This window comes from Triticum aestivum, chromosome 3B (assembly GCF_018294505.1).
Source record: "Triticum aestivum cultivar Chinese Spring chromosome 3B, IWGSC CS RefSeq v2.1, whole genome shotgun sequence".
Lineage (NCBI taxonomy): Eukaryota > Viridiplantae > Streptophyta > Magnoliopsida > Poales > Poaceae > Triticum > Triticum aestivum.
Genome location: NC_057801.1, coordinates 157,588,252 through 157,598,213, shown reverse-complemented (window position 1 = coordinate 157,598,213; position 9,962 = coordinate 157,588,252). Strand labels below are relative to the sequence as shown.

Here is a 9,962-nt window from a genome sequence, read left to right as displayed (position 1 = left end):
CTCTCCCTCAAACCGTCCTAGCTGCGCCGCCTCTGCATATTCGTCGTCGTTGGTAGCACGGACGACCTCTCGGGCAGCACGATGCCAACTCAGACGTCATCTGCCTCAATCATGTGCACGGCAATACCACGTGATTCCATCCCTGCAGGCGGCCTCTACCAAGATGGACGTCCACGGCTTCACGCACGAGCTACTTCATGCATGCATCGTTCGTCCAGATCCTACATGTCGAGAGGTGTGGGCTTCCATCGCTTGGTTCTTCTCTATTTCTTTGTGTATTGGGTGTTTTAGTACCCTTCATTGTGAAGGAATTCAGTTAGTGGCACCTGGAAGTGGCTAGAGGCGCCTGCAGCCATGGCGAACTTCCATCGGTGCAATCCTTTCCGGAGGTTCGGGTAGTGGCGGCGGCAGCCATGATGAACTGCCAAGGGTGCCGCCAAGATCCGAGTTCCGATTATAATTGGTCAAACTCTCAAAATTGAAATTTCGGTTCAGACTAATCATTCTTGCTGATTTATGGTTTTGATCCAGCCAACTATGGTCCGTGCATGTCCTGCTTTTCCTGGAGGCCTGGCAGGTGATTGACAGTGGCGAGAAGTTCAATAGGAAGAGCTGGTTCAGGTACATCAAGCGTCCCCTGCGCGTTGAGCTGATGAACATGCGGGAGGTGACATGTATGATTCCAGTCCACAAAGTCTGCAGGTACTGTGAAACATAATGTTGACTACCAATAATATAATTTATCAGCTGCCTCGAGGGCTCACACTTTTTCAAGTCATCACCAGCCACTTCATATTTTAGAACACTAGATGACTCGTTGCGCCAATGACACAAAGGGCCATAGGGAACCAAGCATTCAAACCATGAAAATAAGAATATTTAGAGACTGTTCCAGTAAGTATATAGGCCAAAAAAGGGAAATCCACATTAAACAACTTCCTATTATGATCTGTTATCCGAGTAATGATAGACATGTATTGGTCGATAATACATATAACATAATAACATGAACTTTTTATGGACCTAGCATCAGCTATAGCTATTATTAGTGACCTGGGAGGACGGAGATGCCAGACCATAATGCCCTACCCTGCGGAAGCAATGATGGAAGGAACATATATTACTTCCCGATGGCATAACACACAGTACATTAGAACACTTGCACATGTGGGAAGTATCAATTGTCTATACCTGATTATTCTCGAGTGAAGGCAGTTGCTTCTCTGCTGAAACATAGTTACTTCCATCCCTGATTATAATCAATTCTACAAAGAAATCAAATAAATTATAGCAAGCAATAAATAGAACAGTGGCTTCACAAAAAAATAGCGGAAAGCGTGGCTAAGTTAATAAACAGTCTGGAAGTTATCAAAGCTCTATTAAGGGAGTGAAAATGTAGTTGGATGAATCATATAAAAGTAGGACACAAATTGAATTTTCCTCCCTCCCTCCATATCTCTCTTCTTTAGAAGAACCTTAACTATTTTCAGATACTTTGTAAAAGAATAGGTACCTGAAATGGTATAAACATCATATCACCATCCACTATAACTAATATTATTAAATGATTGGGGAAACAACAAATGCGCAACTGGCTACCCTTGCACAATAATTCTTGCAGTGCATACAAGGAGCAGTAAAGCTCCAGCTACCGTTGCATAATAGTTTTCTGAATCTTTCTTATCCAGCACAAGATCAAGCTTATGAATGTTCACTACGACTTCCTCTACTTTGCACATTTGATATGGTCACATCTATTCATTTAAGTCTGAACCCTAAGATATCTAGAAGGAGAGTATGACCTACTTGACATGAACATCAGAAATCAAAAAAACAAATTCATGCCGAAAGTAGCACTTAACGCAAAATTTTCTTCATAAACATGGAGAACGGTTAACAGAGCAAGCTTACATCATATAAAATTAAATTAGGATATTGTAAGGAAGAACACCAGATAAGCTATCAATCATGATCTATGAATATTCTGGCCTATAATGCAAAATTTCAGGAAATAACATTTTCCCTGTTATTAAAAAGCAAGAGTATAAATTGAAAGCTTGGGGCCAATTACCTGATAGATATTTGTTGTGGTTTTATTGTTATCTATCCAATAGAAAAGCTGAAGTAGTACTTGGAAAGGGCATCTTTTCTGTCGTAGGAATTTGGGAGGCAGAGGTTCCAAACTGACCTGATCTTGTGCAACACCAAGTGAAAGAAATCGAGACCAAATAAAAATAGAGATGAAGATAATTAGTACCTGCCTTATGAATCATGGCCTCTTACCTGAGGATGCAGGGCCTTAACATAGAACCAACCTTGTTGTCGATGATAGACAATGGGCACATGCGTCATCCGGTTTCCTGTGATCACGAGCGAGCGCCATCTGCACATGGGCGTGAGGAGGTCCTTGATGCTATGGACGTTGACAAAGGACGCGGGACGCTACCTCTGCAGTTCGCCTCGGTGCTCGGTGTCAACCCTTGGGTAGAACCACAAGATGTTCTGCACCACGGTCAAGTATGACGCCAAACACACCTCGTTGTTCATGTGCACCTGCCGACGGACACAATAGCCAAGAATCAATAGTTTTTTTTGTTATGAGCACTCAAAATATATGAAGCAAACACGGGATAATAATAGGACAAAGCCATCCGAAATAGCTTGATCTAATTGCGAACTGTAGAACAATATGTAACCTTAGTAGCCTTAGAATATTGTAAATAAACGAAGATCTGTAATTCTAAGAGGAATCATGTAACCAGAAAGAAGTCCAATTTAATAGCCAACGTAAAATATTATTGTTAAGCATACGAAAGAATTGAAAACATCTGATTTATCATTAACAATCTCATAGCAAAATAACCAGAAAAGCAAAGTAGTCTGCAAATTTTGGTATGTGTTTATTAGCCCCAGTAAAATAACTTGCCCAATTGTCATGAACAATAGCTCAATACATTTTAATTTGTCTGATGCACCTCTCCTCATTAAATAAATGGATTTGGTTCTGAAAAAATATATACTAATGGCTAACACAAGAGTAGAGTAGTCCCTTCGGAAAGAGCAAAAGGGAATAAAAGCACGACTAAATATACCATTCATGCCCTCTCTCAACAGTTTCTGCATCTCATCAGTACTAAAACCTGATACACATCTAATCAGAACTAAAACCCAGTTAACACCTTGATCAATGCTGACATTTAAAATCTGAACACCCTACAATCCTGTAATGCATTAACAACATACAGGTGTATCTTTGTCAACCCCTGAATACCTTTTAACCCTATCACCTGAGCTGGAGGTGGAGGCGGTGAGAGCCCTCTCACCATCTCTCATTTGGAGGATTCCATAGACAGAACTACAATAAGTATAATAGCTGGCAGATCTAAAAGTGACAAGTGAAAATAAAATTAACAGAAATTCGGGTGACCATACTATGCCACAAGCCCATAGTAACTGATGATAAAGTTATAGCATTGCATTTAACCAAACACTTGGAGGCGCGAAGAAAGGTATGCTAAAACCACTGCCCAACCAGAAAACTAACAACAATAGTGACTCATTACCACCATAATCAGGATTGCACACATGAAGAAACCAAACATCTAAATGTGAGAAAAAGTGTGCTAAAATCATGGCCCAAGCGGGACACTAACGAACAAAACTCGTGACCATCATAAGCAGCAGGATCACACGAAGAAACCAACATGACATGTAGTTTGCTGTGAGACTACAATGTTGGGACGAATCTAACTGAAAGTCACACGATCCACACATATGCAAGCTAAATCAACTGATCGGGAGTAGTGAAGAGGTCGGGTGGGGTGATGTGCTCACTTGGGGCCGGTCACCGGTGCAGCCCATGGCGGTGCCAAGGTAGTGCGAGATGAGACTTCCATCCCGTGAGCGCTCCAGCCCGAGCTCCGCCATCTCCGCCACCCGATCCACCCCGTCACCCCTCTGACCATCGAGAGGGTCAGGGAAGAGAGATAGGGCTGGGGAGAGAGATAGGGCTGAAGTCGCCGCCAGCAATGACGCCGACGCCTCTCGAGCGCGCGGGCCTGCCGTTGTCCAGCGTCATAGAACAGGACGCCCGGCAGGAGGCTGCATTGAGAACCAAGGGCAGTAGTTGAAGTGGTGTGACGGCATCGCGGCATAGAGGATGCGGCAAGGCGAGGGCACGAGCGTGATGTGGCCGTGTGCTACCCGGGTGGGGAGGCAGGGGAGAAGGCGGAGGAGACGAGGCGACCGAGTGGGAGCGGGAAGCAGGGGGCGTGAGACAGAGAAGAGGATGGAGAGGAGGAATATTTTCACAGGGTCGCTGCAGTCCACCCAATCCCGTGGTCATTTTTTCTCTCGGTGCCGCTTTCTCTCTCGAATTGTTCATGGATGACGTGGACGCAATGGTTGTGTCTAATAGAGGGCTTATCCTTTATATGTACGACGATACAACTGAATTGATAATTGGATGAAATGCAGCTATATCTCAAGGACTCTCTTGGTATCTCTAAAACTCGACTTCCTTAATTTGCACCTTCTCGGAGCTGAGCCTATCATAGATGTGGGATGTCCACTTGTTTTGTCAAAAATTATGCGAACACATGTGGATCTCCCAATTATATTAAGCAACATATGTGGATGTGGATGGGGGTTGGGGTTGCTCTCTTCCAATTCAGTTATAGTTGTGTGAGCAAAATAATTTTCATACTTCAGAAAATATGGCTAATTGCATTCCATTTGAGATGGTTTTGCAACAAATTGTATAAGAGAGCGGTTCATATATATTTTTAAATCAACTTGTACAATTTTTTGGTTAGGATAGAATGGTAAATGCATTGGTTAGTTGCTTCAAGAGTTAATAACGAACACAGTGCCTATGAGTTGCATGCCCAACAACGGACATCATATTTTTGTTATGTGGTAATACACGACATTGCTCTACTCATAATGGAGTAGTTGGTAGTCTCCGTTCTGATTTTTTTCGTCCCACCTCCCACCTTTGTCTGTTTTTTTTCCGTCATACTCCCACCACCATCTATTTCGTCTGGATTTTTTGCATCAACTCGCATCATCCTCTTCCTCTGTTTTTTTGCTTTACCTCTCACACAATGAAAAACAAATCTGAACAAATCCGAATTTTGGTGTTTGGCCCGCGTGTTGTTGATAACTTGAAGGATAGTTCGGACAACCACATTCCCAGCCCCCATATGGTCTGGATTTGGGGGTTCCCGGATCATTTGGGCGGTTAAATTTTGAGGAGCCTATTAGGTGCCCATCCAAACACGCTTGGACGTATGAGGGAGAAATAATCTTCTTCGTTGCAGATGATCTTAATTATTTGTTTGATCCCGTTTGATGTCCAAAACACTATTGAACGTATGAGGGGGAAATGAGTTTCTACCTTGAAGACGACTTTAATTATTTGTTTGATCAATTTATATGCATTATAGCCTGTAGCAACGCACGGGCGTTCTACTAGTTATGGTAGGGTACGAAACCACCTCAAAGTTATTCTTTCGGATCGATCTATATAAGAGTTCGTACTAGAATAACACCTTAGGACACAAATCAACCAAAACCCTAATGTCACCTAGATACTCCATTGTCACCTCAAGTATCCGTGGGCATGATTATACGATATGCATCACACAATCTCAGATTCATCCAACCAACATAAAAGTACTTCAAAGAGTGCCCCAAACTTTCTACCAGAGAGTGAAGAACGTGTGCCAACCCCTATGCATAGGCTCATGGGCGGAACCCGCAAGTTGGTCACCAAAACATACATCAAGTGGCACATGATATCCCATTGTCACCACAGATAAACACGGCAAGACATACATCAAGTGTTCTCATAAAATACTCAATCCGATAAGATAACTTCAAAGGGGAAACTCAATTCATCACAAGAGAGTAGAGGGGGGAGAAACATCATAAGATCCAACTACAATAGCAAAGCTCGGGATACATCAAGATCGTACCATAGAGGAACACGAGAGAGAACACGAGAGAGAGAGATCAAACACATAGCTACTGGTACATACCCTCAGCCCCGAGGGTGAACTACTCCCTCCTCGTCATGGAGAGCGCCGGGATGATGAAGATGGCCTCCGGTGATGGGTTCCCCCTCCGGCAGGGTGCCGGAACAGGCTCCCAAGAGGTTTTTGGTGGCTACAGAGGCTTGCGGCGGCGGAACTCCGATCTATCTTCTGTTCTGGAAGTTTTAGGGTACAAGAGTATACATGGGTGCAGGGGGTACGTCGGAGGAGCTACTGGGCCCCCACGAGGCAGGGGCGCACCCAGGGGGGGGGGTAGGCGTGCCCCCACCCTCATGGGCAGCCCGTATCTCCCCTGACGTGCACTCCAAGTTCCCTGGGTTGCTTTCCTTCCAAAAATAACTTCTCCAGTTGATTTCGTTCCGTTTTGACTCCGTCTGATATTCCTTTTCCTCGAAACACTAAAATAGGCATAAAATAACAAATCTGGGCTAGGCCTCCGGTTAATAGGTTAGTCCCAAAAATAATATAAAAGTGGATAATAAAGCCCAATATTGCCTAAAACAGTAGATAAAGTAGCATGGAGCAATCAAAAATTATAGATACGTTGGAGACGTATCAAGGAGCAAATATTGAAGGACTATTCTACGCAACTCCAAAAGTCCTGAAACTCCATGGAATACCTTAAAATAAATAAAGAAAAATCGTCGCCAAAGATGAAGGACAGGGGGCCCACACCCTGCTCACGAGGGTGGGGGGCGCGCCCCCCTGGGCGCCCCCTACCTCGTGGGCCCCCTGGTGGCTCTCTGACATCCATCTTCTCCTATATGAAGTCTTTCGATGAGAAAAAAATAAGGGAGAACCTTTTGGGACGAGACTCCGCCGCCACGAGGCGGAACCTTGGCGGAACCAATCTAGGGCTCCGGCAGAGCTGTTCTGCTGGGGACACTTCCCTCCGGGAGGGGGAATTCATCACCATCGTCATCACCAACACTCCTCTCATCGGGAGAGGGCAATCTCCATCAACATCTTCACCAGCACCATCTCATCTCCAAACCCTAGTTCATCTCTTGTATCCAATTCTTGTCTCCAAGTCCGGGATTGGTGCTAGTAGGTTGCTAGTAGTGTTGATTACTCCTTGTAGTTGATGCTAGTTGGTTTAATTGGTGGAAGATCATATGTTCAGATCCTTTATGCATATTATTACCCCTCTGATTATGAACATGAATATGCTTTGCGAGTAATTACGTTTGTTCCTGAGGACAAGGGAGAAGTCTTGCTATTAGTAGTCATGTGAATTTGGTATTCGTTCGATATTTTGATAAGATGTATGTTGTCTAGCCTCTAGTGGTGTTATGTGAACGTCGACTACATAACACTTCACCATTATTTGGGCCTAGAGGAAGGCATTGGGAAGTAATAAGTAGATGATGGGTTGCTAGAGTGACAGAAGCTTAAACCCTAGTTTATGCGTTGCTTCGTAAGGGGCTGATTTGGATCCATATGTTTCATGCTATGGTTAGGTTTACCTTCATACTTTTGTTGTAGTTGCGGATGCTTGCAATAGAGGTTAATCATAAGTGGGATGCTTGTCCAAGTAAGGGCAGTACCCAAGCACCGGTCCACCCACATATCAAATTATCAAAGTACCGAACGCGAATCATATGAGCGTGATGAAAACTAGCTTGACGATATTCCCATGTGTCCTCGGGAGCGCTTCTCCTATTATAAGAGTTTGTCCAGGATTGTCCTTTGCTACAAAAAGGATTGGGCCACCTTGTTGCACTTTACTTACTTTTGTTACTTGTTGCTCGTTACAATTTATCTTATCACAAAACTATCTATTACCACTTATTTCAGTACTTGTAGAGAATACCTTGCTGAAAACCGCTTATCATTTCCTTCTGCTCCTCGTTGGGTTCGACACTCTTACTTATCGAAAGGACTACGATAGATCCCCTATACTTGTGGGTCATCAAACAACCATATGGCTCCTGCCAGTTGCCGATAACTTCGGTTACAAAACATGATCATCTCATACAATAAAATATAGCATCACGTCTTGACCATATCACATCACAACATGCCCTGCAAAAACAAGTTAGACGTCCTCTACTTTGTTGTTGCAAATTTTACGTGGCTGCTATGGGTTTAGCAAGAACCGTTCTTACCTACGCATCAAAACCACAACGATAGTTTGTCAAGTTGGTGCTGTTTTAACCTTCGCAAGGACCGGGCGTAGCCACACTCAGTTGAACTAAAGTGAGAGAGACAGACACCCGCCGGTCACCTGTAAGCAACGAGTGCTCGTAGCGGTGAAACCAGTCTCGCGTAAGCGTACGCGTAATGTCGGTCCGGGCCGCTTCATCTCACAATGCCGCTGAACCAAAGTATGACATGCTGGTAAGCAGTATGACTTATATCGCCCACAACTCACTTGTGTTCTACTCATGCATATAACATCTATGCATAAAACCAGGCTCGGATGCCACTATTGGGGAACGTAGTAATTTCAAAAAATTTCCTACGCACACACAAGATCATGGTGATGCATAGCAATGAGAGGGGATAGTGTTGTCCACATACCCTCGTAGACCAAAAGCGGAAGCGTTATAAAAACGCGGTTGATGTAGTCGTACGTCTTCACGGCCCGACCGATCAAGCACCGAAACTCGATGACGATCCCCGGACTCCGATCCAGCAAAGTGTCAGGGAAGAGTTCCGTAAGCACGACGGCGTGGGGACGATCTTGATGTTCTACTGTCGCAGGGCTTCGCCTACGCACCACTACAATATTATTGAGGACTATGGTGGAGGGGGGCACCGCACACGGATAAGAGATCTCAAGGATCAATTGTTGTCTCTAGGGTGCCCCCCCCGCCCCCGTATATAAAGGAGCAAGGGGTGGTGCGGCCGACCAGGAGGAGGGCGCGCCAGGAGGAGTCCTACTCCCACCGGGAGTAGGACTCCCCCCTTTTCCATGTTGGACTAGGATTTGGGGGGGGGGAAGGAGAGAGAGAGGGGAAAGGAAAGGGGGGCGCCGCCCCCCTCCTTGTCCAATTCGGACATGGGGGGGGGGGGGAGGGGCGCGCGGCTGCCCCTTGGCCTCCTCTCCTCTTCCTCCACTAGGCCCATTAAGGCCCATTAAATTACCGGGGGGTTCCAATAACCTCCCGGTACTCCGGTAAAATGCCGATTTCACCCGGAACACTTCCGATGTCCAAACATAGACTTCCAATATATCAATCTTCATGTCTCGACCATTTCGAGACTCCTCGTCATGTCCGTGATCACATCCGGGACTCCAAAAAACCTTCGGTACATCAAAACATATAAACTCATAATGAAACTATCATCGTAACTTTAAGTGTGAGGACCCTACGGGTTCGAGAACAATGTAGACATGACCGAGACACGTCTCCGATCAATAACCAATAGCGGAACCTGGATGCTCATATGGGCTCCCACATATTCTACGAAGATCTTTATCGGTCAGACCGCATAACAACATACGTTGTTCCCTTTGTCATCGGTATGTTACTTGCTTGAGATTCGATCGTCGGTATCTCAATACCTAGTTCAATCTCGTTACCGGCAAGTCTCTTTACTCGTTCCGTAATACATCATCTCACAACTAACTCATTAGTTGCAATGCTTGCAAGGCTTAAGTGATGTGCATTACCGAGAGGGCCCAGAGATACCTCTCCGACAATCGGAGTGACATCCTAATCTCGAAATACGCCAACCCAACATGTACCTTTGGAGACACCTGTAGAGCTCCTTTATTATCACCCAGTTACGTTGTGACGTTTGGTAGCACACAAAGTGTTCCACGGTAAACGGGAGTTGCATAATCTCATAGTCATAGGAACATGTATAAGTCATGAAGAAAGCAATAGCAATATACTAAACGATCGTGTGCTAAGCTAACGGAATGGGTCATGTCAATCACATCATTCTCCTAATGAT

The 9,962-nt window shown here is 44.8% G+C and overlaps 1 long non-coding RNA gene across 2 annotated transcripts; it reads right to left on the bottom strand.

Annotated features, from left to right (window-relative positions):
* Positions 1 to 996: 996 nt before the first annotated feature.
* On the bottom strand, positions 997 to 4,252 carry LOC123065099 (uncharacterized). 2 transcript variants are annotated; one of them, XR_006430898.1, is made up of 4 exons: positions 3,835 to 4,252; positions 2,284 to 2,553; positions 2,072 to 2,188; positions 997 to 1,265 (listed from the first exon to the last, which is right to left on the bottom strand). It is a non-coding gene; the product is annotated as an uncharacterized lncRNA (long non-coding RNA). The 2 variants fall into 2 exon arrangements; XR_006430899.1 differs by lacking the exon at positions 997 to 1,265 and adding an exon at positions 1,322 to 1,513.
* Between the last annotated feature and the right edge of the window lie 5,710 nt (positions 4,253 to 9,962).